Below are 19893 nucleotides of genomic sequence, written 5' to 3'. Positions count from 1 at the left end.
GGAGGTGTGTGGAAATGTGGAACGCGGCCCTGCAAAGCCGAGCAAGCGCACAAGGGCGCGCATTTGAGAGAAATAACTGCGAAGGCGGAAGGCGCCGGAAAATAACACGAGCGCGTGAACACCGGGAAGAGAAGCGGAAGGAGATCCGTGCACGCGCGTGGCCGGCGAGCGTTGCGCGGAACGGGGCGCATGCGCGCCGCGCAAAGCCAATGAGCAGCGATCGGGAGCCAGAAAGGAAGTAGTTTTGGATTAAGCATATTTATTAGTTTGTGTGATAATGCGCGCGGAGGTATTGTCGGGCGGTTAGTCAACGCCTCTTGTGGGAGGTTTACGCCCGTGCAGGAGGGGTTCCCCATGCGTAGTATGTTAGCCGTCTCTGCAGGATCGTGTACTGAATGGGGGCCCTATACTGAGCTAAAGACACTTGTGTGTGCCTTTCATTGAAATGTAAGTTCCTCTAGTCTGTTCTTAGTCATATATGAAGCAAGAGAGCTGAAGTTAAGGTCCCCCCCTCTAACTCCTGAAGGTCTTTACTTAAATGTCTGTTTATAGCCTGCTTTCTCCCCTCAGATTCAAGGAGCAGCATAATTATTATAAATTATTATTATTATAAAAGCAGTGCAAGATATCCAGATAAAATAGAAAGAGAACAGTGCATTAGTAGTAGTAGTAATGCAATAGAAGTAGTATTACAGAGTCAGAAAAATACAAACAGAAAGCTGCATAAGATAGGTTCTGAGCATAGTGCCTATGGGCACCTTGTGGTCTGCCCACACTTTTCTGCTCATTTTCACACCTACCAATTCTTTCTAGAAAGTCAGCAGCTCCAAGTGAGGTTTTTTTCCAACTGGGCTTCTGAGTGACCATTTGAAATCTGATTGGTTGTGCGGGGTTTTTTTAAATTGATTTAAATTGATTTGGCAGCAGCTGCCACCACAAGAAAGAATCTTCACTGCATGACTGTATGCAAGAAAATATTTTTAAACAGTATGTTTATTTTAAAAGGCATCCTGTTAACCAGAGCTTCTGCCTGAAAACTTAAATAATTACTATTAGAGTTGTGCATAACTGGCATACCTAGCATATTTGACGCCTAGAGCAGCATTTGTGGCTTGAGCTCCATATGAGCAGAAACCTGTGTTTTCCACTCCATCAGGAACTTGCTGTGCACAAAGAGCCTTCCTCAAGGATTCTTCAAGGAAAACCAAGGAATGACATGCCATTTACACTTAGAATAGTAGAATCACCTTAAGAAGGAAGGGGGGCTGGTGTATCCCCTCTTCAACTCTTGCTGTTGGGCAGCCAAATTTGCCAGGTTACCTTATTGCCCAAATGCTGATTTGGATCCCAAGGAATGTTTTTCGGGTCCACCAGGAGGTGTGATGGTGAGAAGACCCAGTGATGTGAGACTCACTGCTTCTTCTGAAATCACCTGAGAACCACTGCAGGTTAAAAATCATTTTTAGAGGACACATGGAACTGAAGCTCCAGGGACATACCCCTCTGCCTGCAGTGGAAGTTATTCTCAGTTGCTTTGTGTATCGATTCCATGTGGCCTCCAAAAATGATCTGATTTCTGAGAAGGTCAGATCTGGAAGGGTGCATTTATCAGCCATTCCCTGATCTTCAACCTAACTTGTTCTCTGTTCCAACTCACTCCATATGTCCTCCAATTTGTTGGGTGGCATCCATGCTCTTCTAATTGTTGCAGTTTCACCCACACATGCTTTTGGAGGTCATGCTTATTTTCTGCATCAGGGACAGAACCCCCCACACACACCTTTGGTACTCCACTGATACATAACCTCCCACCCGCCACCCTATGTCAGAATTCCAAAGATGTGTGTGTGCAGGCTAAAAAGGTTGCAGAATGCTGGCTTAAATAAGTATTGAGGCGCTGGGATACCAAGGTGGCAAATAAAATATCCAAAATAGACTTCTGTGGAGTCTTCAATCTTCTGTTATTTCTTCTTTTGTATTCAAAACAGTCACAACAATATAGGCTGTTGTAATTTGTTAATGTCTTAGTAATGTACTAGATCCCTGTTATAATAATTGGAATGTTCTGTTTCTGTTCTAGACACTCTAGGAGATATATTTGCAAAATTGAAGTTGGTCTGTAAACAATAAGTATGTTCATGTTCATGATATTTATCTTTTATATGTATTGTATTTATTTACTAATTACTGTTGTACAACCACTAACTGTACCTTTGTATTTTCAAAGAATTTATGTCCCTTGACAAAGCTAGTTGGCGAAACAAGTTGGAACTGTTTTGAATATAAAAGAATAAAGAAATAACAGAAGATTCAAGACTCCACAGAAGTCTATTTTGGATATTTTATTTTCCACCTTGGTATCCCACTGCCTCAATAATTGTTTTGTATCTGATCCTTCACTGGGTCCTACCCCTCTCTATTTAGCATTTTTGAATGTTGGCCTAAGGCATGACCTACCATACCTGGATTACAGAAGTAGAAGACTACTAAAAGCAAGGTGATCTAGCCAATACATATTGCAATAAACTACAATTCTGTTCCCTCATAAAGGTATCCTCCAGGATTGTTATGTTATATTGCAACACTGCTACCCTCAGAGGTATGTGAACCTTCCTGGCCTCAGGCATGGGCTGCTCTGCAAGATGGGAGCCCAAACAAAGAATACACGTGTATCTTAAAGTGAACTTAATAAACGATTGGAAACCAATATAGTAACTGCAGACTGGATGTGCTATGTATATGTTACCTACCTCCAGATGATAATGGAGTAGTGAATTTCTGTACCAACTGGAGTTTGAGTTAACTTTGAAGGCAAAGCATAATACAATGGTCCAGCCTTGAGGTTGCCATGGAATGGTTCCAGGTGACTAAATCAGCCAAGTCTTCCAGTCTAATTGAGGAGGGAAGAAGGCATTTTTGCAGCTACATTAATGCTCTTCTCCATTAATAATGCTGACCTTTTTTGGACACACACATTTATGTGTTGAGGGGCTTTGGGTGGGTCAGCAAAGCAGGGAGCAATACCACCAAAGGTGGGGGGCTCTGTCCCTGATGCAGGCAATATCATAAGAAGTCTACAGCCCTAATGGAATTACTCGATGCAGAATGGTCCCAGCTGAGACACCAGACTAAAATGCATCTATTCCTCCATGGGTCATTAGCCATGTCAGCCAAAGAGAACAGACAGTTGGGGTGATGATAGGGGCAGAAAAATCCTGGGCAGCTACAGTAGAAGAAGGTGTCACTGGTGAAGGAGACTTTAGAGGGGCTAGAGAGTTATTTAGGTTAGGACCTGTGCATCCTGTCCTTTATACTGCCCTAAAGATGTCCCTTTGAAGTGTAAATTGATAATGTCAGGGAATCTTTCTTCCAATTCATAGAATCATAGAATCATAGAGTTGGAAGGGGCCATACAGGCCATCTAGTCCAACCCCCTGCTCAACGCAGGATTAGCCCTAAGCATCCTAAAGCATCCAAGAAAAGTGTGTATCCAACCAATTAGCACCTTGTCTTTCTCTCTGGCAACCATAAGAGTAGAATACGCTTTCCAGTATCTCCATCCATTCTAGTTTGGCTATTTATTCTAGAATACTATCTCTGTGCCTTACAATATTCACTAAGACAAAGACACAGATGAATGAAGATTGCACTGTGTCACATCCCTTGAGCACTCCGTTAATCCTAACAGTGTATTTGTCATTATCACTCCAGAGCTTCATGCCCTTGTTGATGCCTTTTGGCCACCATTTTATAGGCATGAGGCAAGGCAGCAGAGATGAACTGATGGAACTTTCTCAGCCCTTTCATGTGTATGATTAGGAAGTAGATGTCTTACAAAAGTCTCCATGTGGAGATATGACCAGCTAAGCAAACACCAAGAAACTAGCACAATCTAGTACACGTTAGAAAGAAATGTTGAGAAAATCCTTTCACTGGAATCCACGTAACATAAATTAAAACTGGAGGTTGGCTGGCTGTAGGTTTTGCAGCCATTGGTGACCAAGATTTATGTGATTCTAATCCTTGAAAGGGAAGGACAAGATACCGACTCTGACAAAACTCTTTGAAGGTAGGGGTGGGGCCAACATGTCTGCAGGGGGAAGCCTTCTTGCCTCACTCTAAAGCTGGGCAGGAGACAAGCTTGTCCTTGTGCAAGAATCGGAAGCAAGACATCTTACTGCCTGAGCCTCTGAGGTTCAGTGTGAGGTCAGGATGGTTACTGCACCCACCTTTCTCATGAATTTCTAGGAAGATGGGAGCACTTGCAGACCTTGTACTACTGATTTTGGGAAGGCTTCAAGAACCAAGCTGTTTTATAGCTTGTTGAGGCTCAAATGTGGTTTGGAAGAGCCACTACCCTCCACAGATACTTTAGAAATGAAAGCATAACAATGGTACGTAAAATATAAAACTTGGTGAAATATATCGTACCTGCCTGGTGGATTGGGCCCATGAAGCGAGATGGAGAAGACTGTCCAAATCCCTGCTATTCTTCCTTTGCACTAAATCATGTTTGTACTAGATAGGATGCTGGGGCATGACATAGAAAACCCAAGTTCAAGTTGCCATTCCCTAAGAGTCTCGGTTTAACCAGCCTCATGCGAATTTGCTTTATTTCTCATTTATAATCCATGTTTCTCCCTGAGGTGGATTGCAAATTTTTAAAAAGTAATTGCAACATTACAAAAACAATAAACAGTGCAATGAAATCTAATCAGTTAAAAGGCACAAGACTTGTGAATTAAGAATCATAGAATTGTAGAGTTGGAAGGGGCTATCTAGACCAGCCCCCTGCTCAATTCAGGATCAGAACTTGTCCAGCCACTGCTTGAAGACTCCCAGTAGGGAGGGACTCACCAGTTCCTTAGGCAGCCTGTTCCACTGCTGAACTAGTCTTATGACTGAATTCCCCCTCCCCCCAATATCTAGCTGGTACCATTCTATGCGTAGTTTAAACCTATTACTGTGGCTCCTATCCTCGGCAGCCAACAGGAGCCACTCCCTGCCCTCCTCCAAGTGACAACCTTTCAAATATTTAAAGAGAGCAACGGTACCCCTTCTCAACCCTCTCTTCTCCAGGCTGAACATTCCCAAGTCCCCCAGCCTTTCCTCATAGGCCTTGGTCCCCAGGCCCCAGATTATCCTCATCACTCTCCTCTGCACCCTCTTGCAACCAGCAAGAAAAAGACTGTGAGGCTTAACTGTGGCTTTAGTTTGATAGCATGAGCCATGATCCCAACTATAGCGCTCTATATGTGAGAGTATTAAGAATACCAGAAGTCTTCTAGTGGGGCTCCGGTATCAGAGAAAATTTAGCCTTATCTTGTATTTATTACACTTGTACTTCTGTTGATTCATCAATCAGTTATTGATTTTGTTGCTGCTGCTGTTGGTTCAGGGCTTAGGAATATGCAAGGAGGGAGAAGTTAAACCAATGTAATCCAGCAATAAAAATGAGTTGAGAGAAAAGAATGGCATTCCAATATTTTCTATTTTAGTCCAATCCATTCAGGAAGTTTAGGGTACAGGATTAGAGATGGCTGTGAACTGAAAACAAGGCTGTAATTCATTTAATGGAACTCTGCTGATGTCATCAACCACAAGCACATAGATGGAGCAGCAGATGAATAGAAAAAGCACTCAGCACTTCAGGGCAGCAAAATGACCTCAGAGAAAACACGGCTAATGCTATTTATGGATTTTAATGGAAGCAAACATTCTGTATGAGTCCACTGTAATGTAACTTTAAAAGTGCTAAATTCTAAACCCTAGTTTTGCACACCAGTTTTAACACGTTTATATGAGACTTAAGAATATACAGTGTGCGGTACAGTGTCTTTTCAGGTTAGGAATTTCCTTAATAGCCAGGGAACAGCTTACCAGTCACTTTATTATATGAACTGTGTACCTTACTAATTTCATTGATCCAGCGCTACCTACAACTGCATGGGGCAGCCACCTGCAGCATTCCACAATTTACATAGATACTACCCTGGAGATAGAATCATAAAATCATAGATTTGGAAGGGGCCATATAGGCCATCTAGTCCAACCTCGTGCTTAACGCAGGTCAGTCTAGAGCGTCCAGGATAGGTATCTGTCCAGCTTCTGCTTGAAGACTGACAGTAAGGAGGAGCTTGCCACCTCTTTAGGCAGCCGATCCCACTGCTGAACTACTCTGATATCTAGCCAATACTGTTCTACACATAGTTTCAACCCGTCACTGCTGTTTCTGATTGTGAGATGTGATCCACTGGATTGCCCCATTCCATTTCTTCCTACCTTCTCAGTGTGCAGGGTGAATACAAAGCTCATTTCAAAAATTAACTTTCTGGGACAAAGATAAAGTTGTTTTTCTTGAGCTTTCTGTGAGTAGAATTAAGCTAGTTTGTGAAACAACGAAACAATAATTTGGCACCTTTTATTTAAAAAATTCTTCTGAAAATTTCAAAATAAACTTGTGGTGGATTGGGCTGATATGAGTGGGCACTAATAACTTTTGGCCAGGAACACCAGTGCCCCTGTTCTCGTGGGGTTTACTACCCATGCCACACTTCCATGACATACACACCAAGCAGTGCATGCAGAGAGGCCAGAAAAATATTTAGGTGTTGGTCTGCAAGTGTTTGGCACTCTTTAAAGTTCACTATTCAAGAGGTCAAGCAATGATGGGTTTCTAAGGCACGCTCTTCCCTGCCTTAGTAAAACCTGGCTATAAATTTGTGTGCCCTTAATACCAAGGAACAGAACAGAGATTTAATGCAACACAAAACAGCCTCCCACCTTTAAATGGCTGTGTTCTTTTTTAAAAAATTGGATAAATAATGTAATGTTCCATCCTTAGATTTTGTTGTGTGTTAAAATAGTCATACTGTGCCTGTTCATTATCTCAAGGCAGCTTTCAGTTCTATATATATGTGTGTGTGTGTGTATGTGTGTATGTATGTGTGTATATATATATATATATTGCCACAAAACCTTAGTAACACACCCCAATCCCTACCAGATAATGCCTTAATCTTAAATCCCATTGGAAGCTCCCTTGCAATAAAACAGCCGTACAGCCCCCCTTTTCTGAAGATATCCCCAGAGATGAAGTTCTACAAAATAAAAGTCACTATAATAGAAGAACACAGTTGAGTTCAGTGGCGCTTATTGGGCTAGTTACCATGGGTATTACTGTCATTTGTCCTGGAAGAATTTTATCTTGTAATTGTCCTTTGATTCAAGTCTATAGAAAGTCTGTGGTTATATTCAAGTCCAAGAGACTGGAAGCATTTCAGATGCACTCATGGGAACAAAGGGGGAAAAGCTCAAAGTGTCCCCAAAGGGATGTGCTCCTCCATCTCCCATCAAAATACCAATTGCCTCTCATAGTAGTTGTTCAATATAGGAACTTGATTTGCCATCAGAAGATTAATAAGATGTGGAACGGCGATATCAGCAGCACTGGGATACTTGCAACTATTTTAGAAATGCTGATACTACAGACCACATAGAAAATATCCTGTTATATTTCAGTATAATTAAACATGCTTATAAAATAGCTTATTATTTAGAGTAGATACAAATGGCAATTTGGACTATGTAATGATGCCAAGATTTACCAAGACGGAAGGAAATACTGTAATTAGTTGTAGGGTTTGCTTCCATCAAAGGGATGTTTGCTCTAAGTGTAGTATGCACTGAGATTCAAGTCATTAGCCTAATCTGGGATTAAGATTTTCTGTTCTCATTAGTGGGAGCTAATGTTTAGCAGCAGGAATGAACAACTCCAGAGTCATGGGGTATAATACTTGTTCTATTTAAGAAAACAAATACATGTATTAACAACAGTGGATCTAAATTGGTCTTTTACTCTGCAAGTAAATGATAACAAAGACAAGCCTTCAGAGATTATGCCTGTGTACAATGTGAGTATTGATGATTTTGAAATAGGCTGCAAATATCATTGGCTCATAAAACGGAGTTGTTCTGATAGGATGATCTGTACCATACATTTTGCCTTTAATAAACAACAAAAGAATCTCAGGAAAGGCCATCCAAAGATTGTTTATATCCCATAGAGGGCTCAGGTGAAAATGTTCTGATGAGAAGGTGGTGAATAGGAAAATAAATCAGTTTTGATGTCAGTTTGTCTTATTTCAATAATAGTCACCACAGAAACAAATTAACCTGTTTCTTTTCATAACTCCAAGTCAATAATGGAGATTCTTTTATTTTAAAAATGTAAAAAAATAAAAATTAAAAAAACAATGGGGATTCTTATTTTTATACATACTGTTGTAGATGCAAATTATTTGCCTTGCTCCTTGTACTAAAGTACTAACTTATTACAATCTTCATTTCTTCTATTGAGCATTTAGAATAGAATTAGAGTTGGAAGGGGCATGCAGGCCATCTCGTCCAGTGATTCCCAAAGTGGGCACTACCACCCCCTGGTGGGTGCTGCAGCGATTCAGGGGGGCGGCGATGGGCCACAGGTGCATTTGGGGGCGTTGAATAACTATTAAAATTAAAAAAAAATAATTTCCAGGGCGCTGAGTAATATTTTTTCTGGAAAGGGTGCGGTAGGCCAGATAAGTTTGGGAACCACTGATCTAGTCCAACCCCCTAATCAATTTCTTTTCACTATGTCCTTTATTGTAAGTGTATTTATTTTCTGGGAGCACTGCACTATCATTAGGCAAGTTTCTATGCTTCTAGGTACATACTAGGTTTAGTTTTAGAAAACATAAAGCAGGAGCCCACAAGGATTTGCAAAGGGAAGTGATTTTTTTCATGTCTCCCCTCCCCACATTATTTCCTCTCTCACCTGGCAACCTCATAGTCTGCCTTTCCCTTCTCCCCTCCCATCAACCAACCTACCATCAGCTGACCCCCCCCCCCCCCCAATTCTTAGTTTGCCCTATTTTCCTCCACATGGCAACCTTTCCTTGGGAAAAGTCTAGCTAAGTTGGAAAAGCCATGCAGTTGTGAGACACTCAGACAAACTGTACAGTGGCTCCTGCTGGGCCTGGCCAAATCACACAAGTTGTATGGCAGCAAGTTGTTCAGTGAGTCTTCCCTCATTCAGGCAATGCAGTGAGATGCTTTCCAGGGATTTTTGATTTCCCAGTTCACCTTTGTTTTGGATTTACAAAAAATCAAAGCTTGGGGAGCTGGCAGTGTTGCTGTGGTTGCCTAGCAACCCCCAAAATAACTACTCAAATTTCATGTGAGAACTCAGTAGTCATTTCTTTATTAAAACTACATGAGGGCTGTGTGGTTATTTCTGTAATTGGGGGGCAGTTTAAGGCCCTTGATTTTGATTTTAGATTTCAGAGTTTTCTGCAAACCTTCAGTTATCATCAGGTTTATGGGGGGGGGGGTAGCTAATGGTAGGTTTTTGGTGGGAAAGCCAGCTTGGTGTCGTGGTTAAGAGCAGCAGCCTCTGAACTGGAAAACTCGGGTGGATTCCCCATTCTGCCTCCACATGTAGCCAGCTGAGTGACCTGGGGCCAGTCACAGTTCCCTCAGAACGCATCCCCCCCAACTGCCTCACAGGATGTCTATTGTGGGGAAAGAAAGAGTTGGTGATTATAAGCTGCTTTGAGACTCCTTAGGAACTGCTGCCTCCATTGAAGGGGGGATGCTTGGCTGGCACTCAAAGCATTGTGAGATGATGATGATGATTGGACTTGTTGCCCACCAGTCTTATTTCTGGCTCGTGGCGGGTTACAAAATTGGCTCAGGTCTCCAATGGAGTCATTTTATGGTGGCACTCTCTCCATCCTCAAAATTCCTTAAATACTCACAGCCTCAGTAAGTTTGGAGACCAATGATTTATAGTAATGTTAGATGTTTGTGAGGTGGTAGTATCAGGAAGCAGAGTTTGATTTGTTGGGAATAAATATCTTAGTATGTGCATGTATGACAGGCGGATTTTATAGGATCTGATGATGATTTCTGAAGACAAAATTACTGCTGTGAGAATCCTTAGACCGAGTGGACAAGACAGATCCATGTTATGTCCTTCTCTCTGCTGAATTTAGTAGCAGTCTTAATTTTTTCTCCCTGAAATCTAATTTCATCTATTGATCAGCAAAGTAGAAGCAGTTGAATCCACTAAAGTGTTTTGTATCATCTGTAGGGAGTATATGTGTAGGATGTAGTGTTTCCTGGAGGTAAATTATTTAGGTGTTGAAATCAACAACATTTAGTGATTTGTTTTACCTGTAAACTTTCCCCCCGCAGAAATAGCTCAAAATATAAGCTGCAGAATCCCTTGTGGATTTATGTTTTTACTAGCAAAAAGATACATTTTCCTATCAGTAAATCCTGCACCTATGAGAACAGGTACAGATTGATGGCAGCTAGTTTTGAAGTACCCAAGTGCTTCCCACAATAGTCTGAGCAAGCAGTTTGCTCCAGATATTTTCCCAAATAGCTCAAAGGTTGAAAATGAAACCTCTTCCTGAATTTTGGTTTCCCAAGAGGCTGGTTAAGTGAGTAAGGATATTAATTTTATAAAGGACAAAAATGTTCACTGTAGAATTCTAGGATGTTTTCTTGCAGGCTAGAAGTAATGTCAACTGATTAGGACTATCAAATATTATAAAAAGTATGAGATATTTTTTTTAAAAAAGGTTTTCTCAAAGTGATTAAGTTAGCAGTTGATTAGGTTAAATTGTTGTTGTCAGCTATTCAGTCATGTACAACTTTTGGCGATCCCATGACACAGCTGTTGCCATGATCCCTGATCCTGCACTGCTTCCCATCTTGATCATGTCCAATCACCATGCTCCTTGTCAGTCTGGTTTCCTTTTTCCACTGACCAATCTAGCATAATTGCTTTCTCCGTTGAGTTGGATTGCATGATATGGCCAAAGTATGTGAGCCAAAGTTTCATGGTTTTGCCTACCAGTGATAGATCATGCTTTATGTCTGGTAGTATTTCCTTGTTTATGACTTTTGCTGTCCATGGAACCTGCAGAAGCCTTCTTCAACACCAGACTTCAAATGAGTCAATTCTTCTCTTGTCAATTCTTCTCTTGTCCAATTTCATTGTCAAACTTTCACAGCCGTAAGTGGCTACTGGAAATATGTTAGATCTATCTAATCTACATTTGGTAGCCAGGCTTATATCCTTGCTTTTCCATGTTTGGTTCAAGCTCATAATTGCTGAACAACCCAGAGTAATTTGACATTTTATTTCTGTACTTTAATTGTCACATCATTTTGTGATCCAAGAAAAATGAATTATTAGACGAATTGGAATACAATTGTTCTAATTATCACAAATTGCAAATATCAAGTTGTAATCCCATCAGGGTTGGTGCTCAATTAACTTCACTAACCATGTTACTCTTGGTTATTTTCTCCAACCTGTTAAGGTGATTTCCTCTGTTTTTACCTTTTTCTGGCCATAAGGGCCAGATCATTAAGACACGCTGAGATTCCATTGTTGGTCTTTGGCTATGGTTGGTGCTCAATTAACTTCACTAACCATGGCTCAATTAACCATGGCTCAATTAACTTCACTAACCATGTTACTCATGGTTATTTTCTCCAACCTGTTAAGGTGATTTCCTCTGTTTTTACCTTTTCTGGCCATAAGGGCCAGATCATCTCTATCTGGTAAGGCTTTAACATATCTACATGAAGCATTTTACATTGTCCCCTTTGGAATTTATATTTACCAAGTAGTTTACATTAGAAACCTAGTTTACAATCCTGAAAGGTCCTGCCAAAGCTGCTTCCAGCTTGTGCTTTCTCTGAGACTTCTTTATGTGGTTTGTATATTTCTTACATGATCTCCAGAAGGCAGTGGAAACTGACGTGAGATTTGTACCTGTCCACAATATGTTGTGTTGCATAAGTAGCACGTATTAAACATCTTGTGAGAGCAGCTAATGTTTTCATCTTTTCCATAGGCAGCATTTAAGTCCTCATTAAAAAAAACAAGACATTTTCCCTGTTTTTTATACTCATGTCCTTGCCCCCCCCCCCATTGAGTGCTTTGCTTTAATTCATCAATGGAAAAGAAAGAGAGACAGAGTGAGAGAGAGAGATGTGGTTTCCTTCCCATTGTACAGAATGCTTATTTTTGCTTTCTGTTGCACTGCTACTACTGCCAAACCCGTTTTTCCAGATTTGTATCTCTCCTCGCCAAGTACCTGGCGAAACCCAAGACGAAGGTCACCTTAGCAAGGCATAGAGTAGCTGCCCCATGATTCCGTCTCATGCAGCTTCAGTGTGTGTTTGCATGTACATGTGTGAATACCACACGGCACAGCCAATATCACATGGCCCAGCCAATCATATAGCCAACCACTATTGAACTGCTTTCACTTCTGCCAGGATCATATATGCCTGTTGGATAAACTGTGCATTACTGGTGATGAATAAAACCATTCTTATTCATGCTCCTGTGTCCAGTGCAGTTTTAGAACTACTTCAAAATACTGACGGACAGGATCCAGACATGTAAAGGGTGACTGTATATCAAGAATGAATACACAAATGGCCCTTAAAATGAGAAAAAACAAGCTGCAAAGCCACGTTCTTCCTAAGCGATGCTCCACAATTTATAAATATTTTTAAAGCATGTTTTTCTTTTCAGCTGAACCAGGTCAAACAGTCACGAAAGTCTCAGGTGGGCCTCACCTTGCCAACTGCAGTAGAGCATGGAGTTCTCCCACAATTAAATTGATCTCCAGATTTCAGAAATCCGTTCCACTGCAGAAAGTGGAAACTTTGAAGAGTTGACTTTGTGGCATCATATTCCAGCCAAGCCCCCCCAAACACTTCATTCCAAATCTCCAGACATTTTCCAAGTCAGAGTTGGCAACACTATTCCCCTGACTAGTTCATATTCCAGTTTCTTCAAATAAAGCCAGCTTCATTTTGTAGGTATCTATGGGTGATCAGCCACATTGCTATTGCAGAAATGGTGCTAATGCCATTGTATTTTTAAATGGGGCACTTCCCTAAGAGTGATGATTTGCATAAACTCTAAAGAATATTCTTCCACCTCCTGAAAAACTACTTTGCCTTGCTAAATGTTAGGACTATAGCATGAAATAGTGACTATACTATATTAAAAGTTACTGATGCAACATTAATCCATCCATATGGTTACTGTACATAAACGGATCCCTAGCTTTTGTGACTTTGTAGGCTCCTAGGACAGAAAGAAATTGCTTGGGAGTTCATTTTCCTAAAGAACATGCAGTTTCTCTGTCCCCCCAGGAGATGGCAACCTCCTAGTATTTTGGACATTTCAGAATGCCTTGTTCGCTTCCACAAAGGTTAGAGAGAAGTATGCTTGGATTCCTTTTGAACACTGGCCTTTTCCTTAAACATAATAATTACTTTAAAGAAGCAATAAATCTCTGCTGGTCCCAAAGAGCCAAATTAATGATTGATACACTGCAGAAGTAGATCTAAAACATTTGTACTGATGCTGGTGCCAGCCCTGGAACATTCGTCTGTTGTTGCTTGGTCTAAAGTTTTGTGGTGCAGTACAAGCAGCTTGGCTGTGCCATTATACAACTATCCACAATCTTATCCTAGGTTTCTATCAGTCTGAACTTTTGAGCTTTTACAGTAGAATAGATCAAGATTCCAATAGCACCTTAAAGACCAATTATGCACGGGGGCGGGGAGAGGCCAGGATTGCATGAAAGTGGGGCAAATCTCCACTTATGCATGATGTCAACAGCAGCCTGGCCCCCTCTCGGTCCTGGCCCACTTTAGGGCCTCTGATGCACCGTGTTAAAGAAACAATTTTTCAGTGTTTCCGTTTTTAACATGGACACCATTGCTGCCTATGCTGGGCCGGACTCATGCATACTCCTGTCTACTGTGTCCCAGCAGGAACACAAAAGGCCACATTCAGCTTCACACACTTTGTGATGCTATCTTACCTTCATGTTATCATGCAATGATATCCCACCTTCTACCGCTCCCCTCCGCCACCATGATGAGGCATGGCAGAACCTTCTGCCCCTAAGTTGTGCATGCACACGCACAACTCCAGTTTGGACCATGTGTGCTGGGGGATTTCTTCCCATTAGCACACGGGAAGCTGCAGGGCATGCTGCCCCGCTGCAAGAAATTGGCAGCAGCCCGGCGCAGCTACCACTGTGCATAAATGTTCAAAGAATAGCAAAATGTGTGGCAGAGTATAAGTTCTCATAACTCACACCACACATTTTGTTACTCTTTAAGGTGTTATTGGAATCTTGCTCTTTTCTACTACTACCGACAGATTATCACGACTCATCTTGATCTATTTGAACTTTTAGTTTTGGAACACTATTCTTCACCGTTTTTTATCTTGGCATCATCCAGTTTTAAGTATGAGACAGTGCTCCAAGTTTTAAAATGAACTGATGATTATTGGCATTGAATTGCTCAGTAAGGGCATTTTTCAGCATAGGAAAGCCTTAGTCTAGGTGAGCGGACATCACATTAGATTAATACAGATGATCAGTAGACCATACATCAGTACCTAACGTGGTAAAGCCATTTATACCACTTGCCAGAATAATGCAGATGACAAGATATGCTAGAGTGAGAGAATTCGCCACAGGGGAGTTGGGTTGAGTTCAGTTTTCTAGTGTATTCCAGTTTTACAATTCTGTAAACTGTTATTGCCAGTGTTACTGGCTTGCTATTGCAATTGTGACATTCTATTCCTTGTGAGTCCCTTGGACTGCAAGGCGAACAAACCGGTCAGTCCTAGAGGAGATTAGCCCTGACTGCTCCTTAGAAGGCCAGATCCTGAAGATGAAGCTCAAATACTTTGGCCACCTCATGAGAAGGAAGGACTCCCTGGAGAAGAGCCTAATGCGGGGAGCGATCGAGGGCAAAAGAAGAAGGGGACGACAGAGAATGAGGTGGCTGGATGGAGTCACTGAAGCAGTAGGTGCAAACTTAAACGGACTCCGGGGAATGGTAGAGGACAGGAAGGCCTGGAGGATCATTGTCCACGAGATCGCAATTCTTTGGACACGACTTAGCAACTAACAACGTAACAACAACATTCCTTTTAAAGTCCTTTAGCAATTTGGTAATCATGTTGTCTTCCTATTTAAAGTATATTCTTTCTATTTCTGTTGTCTCTTTGAATGTAGGTCAGACAGTCTTTTAAAAGTCTGCAGCTTGAGAGACAAAGAACAATGCAACAGTTAAATATGTTCTTGAGTAGCATTATAAAACTTGAGTGTCATGAAATCATCTTAGTTTATAGTTACCACATCCATTTCTATTACATCTGGAAATAATTCACTGTTGCCATTTCCATAGATGATAGTTTCAGTTTGGTCTGAAAGTCCTTAAATAAATTGGTGGTTGTTGTAGATGATAGCTTAGTTACAATTTATCACAATCATTCATTAATTCTGGGGCAACTGCCTATATAGAAGTGACCCACTTTGGAAAGTCGCTGATTATAGCATAACACGCAATTACAAAGATATTTAATACATTTTAGATGTCTATGATTTGGATGGCTACTCTCAGTCACCAACTCTTCAATTGCTCCTCTAGCTGTCACTTTAATATCAGTTGGATCAGCAGCAAATATCAGATGGTGCTACTTAAAGTAATACCATGACAAACTTCTGTTGTCTGTTTTCATTTGTTACAGCTCTGTTTCAGGAACAGGACATTATTTTTCCTGGTCATCTAGCAATCTCAGACATAATCATAGCAAACCAAAAACACTCTAAACTCCCATTGACTACAGTGAAGGAGTCACTTGCCTGTTAAAACTTTAGTAAAGCGCTGGATATCAAGTATCCCCAGCTGTTTATCTCTCACGGTTGGAAATTTTCAGTCACAGGGAAGCACTTATGAATGAGTGATACAAAAAGTTTCCAAAGGCAGACAGGTTATGTCCCCGTGCTTCAGGGGAGATTGAAACTACAGAACACATTTTACTTTATTGCCATTTATATTAAGAGGTTCACTCTGAGTTTATCCTTAGTAGATATTCCAGTCAAAGAGATTTGCTAGGCTCAAACTGTTGCAGAGTTTTGTGCAGGAGTTTCTAAAATTCACCAGATACTGATGGTTTAAGATTTTACATATATCTGTTACAGATTATCTATTATTCTATTTAACTTTAGTTCCCTTTGAATTACAAGCTAATTTATGTGCGGGAGTTAATTTAAATAATTCCTTTACCTACTGTGGTGGTCAGGAATTTTGCTGAGATTCACACTGGTTTATGTCTGAAATTAATAAAGACTTTGACTTTAAAAATGCTATAGATTATCTTACATAAAAAATCTTCATACTACACAATCTGAGTAAAAAAAAAAACCTTAGAAAACCTTTCATGCATTCTAAAAGAGAAACACTTCACAATTTCTTCAGTACTCCCTAGATTTTCCTATTCTTCCATCAGCATTTTGCTTTTAATTCCTGGGGAAGAAATCCACTATTAGCCAGATGTTCTTCTGATTTTCCCCAGGCCTTCACATATTATAGATATATCACAATTAAGTGACTACTTTAAATTTAATAAGTTAAAATGTACGGTTTGAGCAGAAAATGATAAAAGAATGCAAGCAACAGTTGCCTGACCACATCTGACAGCCAAGACCAAGGAGAAACAATAGTGTACCCAACAAAGGCAGTATATTGTGTCAATCAGCTCAGATCAGCTGCGAGCAGAATGCACAATATTTTTAACAAAGGAACAGCAGCTGCAAAAAGTCCAGGAGAAATAAACAAAGCTCTCATATCAACTGGTGTTTAAAATATCTATATCCCCTATTATAGTGAACTTTAGAGATCTGTCTATCGGGCTGGAAATCAAGACACATGGCAAACAGAAGCAGGACGAAGTTGAAAATCTGCATGATCCTTTTTGCCTGTTCATGGTTCATGAACCAAAATACGTGAACTGAAAAATTGCAAAGAAGTTCTGCAAACTTTGTTGCAATTTATGATGGCTCATGATGGTTCGCAAAGAGAAACAGCTGTGCAGCTGGGAACTCTCCACTGCTCAGCTGTTTGGTTTAAATGGTTTGGGGCCATTTAAACCCTGCTTTCAACTCCCTGCATTTTTTTTTTTTTTGCAGGAAGCAGAAAGCACGGTTTGAATGACTCCCAACCAATTTAAACTACTGCTGTTTTCTGCTCCCAGAGAAAAGCCGTGGAGTCAAGAAAACAGAGTTTAAATGGTTCTGAGCCATTTAAACTGAACAGCTGAGAAGTGGAGAGGGCCCAGATGGACAGCTATTTCTCTTCATGAATGTGGATTTTCACAGAGAGCAGAAAGGAGGAAGAAGTAAAATGCCTTTCCCAGGGCATTTGATCCCACCGTTCTGCTGGTTTTAGATCAACATCTTTGGACAGTTTTCTAAGACAATCCTCTTGAGAATTGATTTTATATTATTATTCCCTAGTGGGGTCCAATCTCCTCCCAGCACAGCCTATATGAAGGCCATACCTACATGAAGGCCATGTAGCAATATGAACACCATAGTCTTGTCCGAAAATGTATTAGTTCATGCCCTGCTTATTACACATGCCCATCAAGCGAAAGCCCACTGGAAAATAACACTTGCATACCTTACCAAAAGCCATTAGAAATCATGCCTTTTGGACCATGTCTGAGGCATTGCTCTACAATACACTGGCAGTAATTTTGATAACCAAAATATATAGCATTGGGGCAGGGGAGAAGCAAGGCACGTGACACATGAATTGATTCTCATTTTTAATTGTAAGAACCAATATCTTGGATTGAATCACAAAGCAAATAGTTCAGTTGCTTTATATTTGAAAAAGAGTTGGTTCTTATATGCTGCTTTTCACTACCAGAAAGAGTCCCAGAGCAGCTTACAATTGCCTTCCCTTTCCTCCCCCCATAACAGACACCCTGTGAGGTGGATGAGGCGGAGAGAGCCCTGACATTACTGCTCAGTCAGAACAGCTTTATCAGTGCTGTGGTGAGCCAAAGGTCACCCAGCCTGCTGCATGTGGAGGACGAGCGGGGAATCAAACCCAGCTTGCCAGATTAGAAGGCCGTGTTCCTAACCACTACACCAAGCCGTGTCTTTGGTGTGGTGTAGTGGTTAAGTGTGTTGGACTAGGATCTGAGAAAACCAGGTAAATATTCCCATGGTGACTGGAGATAACCTCAGGCCATTCTCACACTCTCAGCCTAACCTTCCTCACAGAGTTTCATGAGGATAAAATGGAGATGAGGAGAAAGTTATTTTGCATCCTCATTGGGGAAGGAGGTGAAGCATAAATGAAAAAGAAGAAGACCTGGTCCTTATATGTCACTTTTCTCTACCTGAAGGATTCTCAAAGCGGCTTACATTCGCCTTCCCTTTCCTCTCCCCACAACAGACACCCTGTGAGGTAGATGAGGCTGAGAGAGCCCTGATATCACTGCCCGGTCAGAACAGCTTTATCAGCACCATGGCGAGCCCAAGATCACCCAACTGGTTGCATGTGGGGGAACGCAGAATTGAACCCGGCTTGCCAGATTAGAAGTCCGCCCTCCTAACCACTACACTACTAAATAGACAAATAAACAAATAAATAGCCGCTAAAAGCATGTGATCACATTTTTCCTGGGCTGTAGCTTCTGAGATGTCTTCAAGAGAAGCCTAATAGTAATTCAGTCTACTGGTGAAAGAAGCATGTATCAGTATGGCTGGGTTAGCAGAGTGTAGAAGGGAAAAGACAATTTACTAATCAAATATAGATAAAAGAACTATTAATCCTTTGTCAAGTTCCCAGTGTCAGCCACTGTACTGCAATGATGTTTCTACTTTGACAAGTTCCAACAAATACTCTCAGGTCTCTGCTTCTGAATGTGTTAAATTCAGGGTGCTATTCATTGTTTCTCTGTCTTCTCATTCACTAGATGCAGGACGTCGCCATCCAAAGGCAGCTGGGCAGGGAGCTTTTTCCAGCCATCAATGAACATCGGTGTATTTTGTTAAGTGCCAGATTAGCCAATACTTGCCGTGCAATAGTCCCATTCATATTAACTGAGATGTCTAAACTAATAACAGCATATGAAAAAAGAAAATGTAGATTGATGGACTAAAAGCCCACTCAGGCACATTTTAAAGGTAAGAACCAAGAACTAAGATGCATAGCAGAGGAAATAAGACCCATATTGTTGGACACATGGGCCTATTCATCAAAGAATTATCACAGTCTGACTTGAGACACAAGACCCCAGCAGAGGTGGTCTAAGCTCAGGCACATCCGAGAATCAGGATCTCAAGTGCCTTATCAACAGATCCATTAATATCCTACTCCATGGGTTCCGCACTTAGTCCTAAAAGCAGGTTATAGGCAAAAACCCTGGCTACAAATTGATTGTAGGACTTATGCATTTACACAAAAAAGGGATATGGCGACATCACTAGCTCTTAGTCACAGTTCATTTAAGCTTAGCCTTCGGGCCACCACTTGGCAGATGCAACATAACCACTCAAAGGAGACAGCTAAATAAATCCTAGAGCCTCTTGACAGCCTGCTTCTCAGGCTGAACTCTTAGCCTCCCTTTGTTCTATTATACTCAATTCAATGAGTGTGAAGAAGGCAGTTGTGAAAGACAGTGCAGAAACCACAACAGACCCACTAAGCTTAAGCACGCACACATACACACACAAAGTTCAAGGAGATTACACTACCAAGTTCTGATCCTCCAAAATTCCTTGTCTAGAGGAAATTCATAAGCACGCATCTGAAACATACTAGAAGGCAATAGCAGCGTAAAACAATAACAACTAGGCATTATAATAGAGGGAAAGAGAAGGGGGGAGCCAATTGTTAAATGTTGGTATTTCCCTCTTACAGCTTGGAGGAGATGACAAACTATAGCCAAAAGCTGCATATTCCAAAGCATGTGTGAGAAAGGCATGA

The 19893-nt window shown here is 41.1% G+C and overlaps 1 long non-coding RNA gene across 2 annotated transcripts; it reads left to right on the top strand.

The window, feature by feature from the left end:
- The first annotated feature begins 54 nt into the window (after window positions 1–54).
- On the top strand, window positions 55–2720 carry LOC143845003 (uncharacterized). Of its 2 annotated transcripts, XR_013234213.1 has the most exons (3): window positions 55–447; window positions 2081–2130; window positions 2228–2720. It is a non-coding gene; the product is annotated as an uncharacterized LOC143845003 (long non-coding RNA). The 2 variants fall into 2 exon arrangements; XR_013234212.1 differs by having other exon boundaries at window positions 2081–2720.
- The last annotated feature ends 17173 nt before the right edge of the window (window positions 2721–19893 follow it).

Source organism: Paroedura picta, chromosome 9 (genome assembly GCF_049243985.1).
Source record: "Paroedura picta isolate Pp20150507F chromosome 9, Ppicta_v3.0, whole genome shotgun sequence".
In the NCBI taxonomy this organism is placed as follows: Eukaryota; Metazoa; Chordata; class Lepidosauria; order Squamata; family Gekkonidae; genus Paroedura; species Paroedura picta.
The sequence above is the reverse complement of the archived record's forward strand: the minus strand, read 5'-3'. Positions and strand labels throughout refer to the sequence as shown.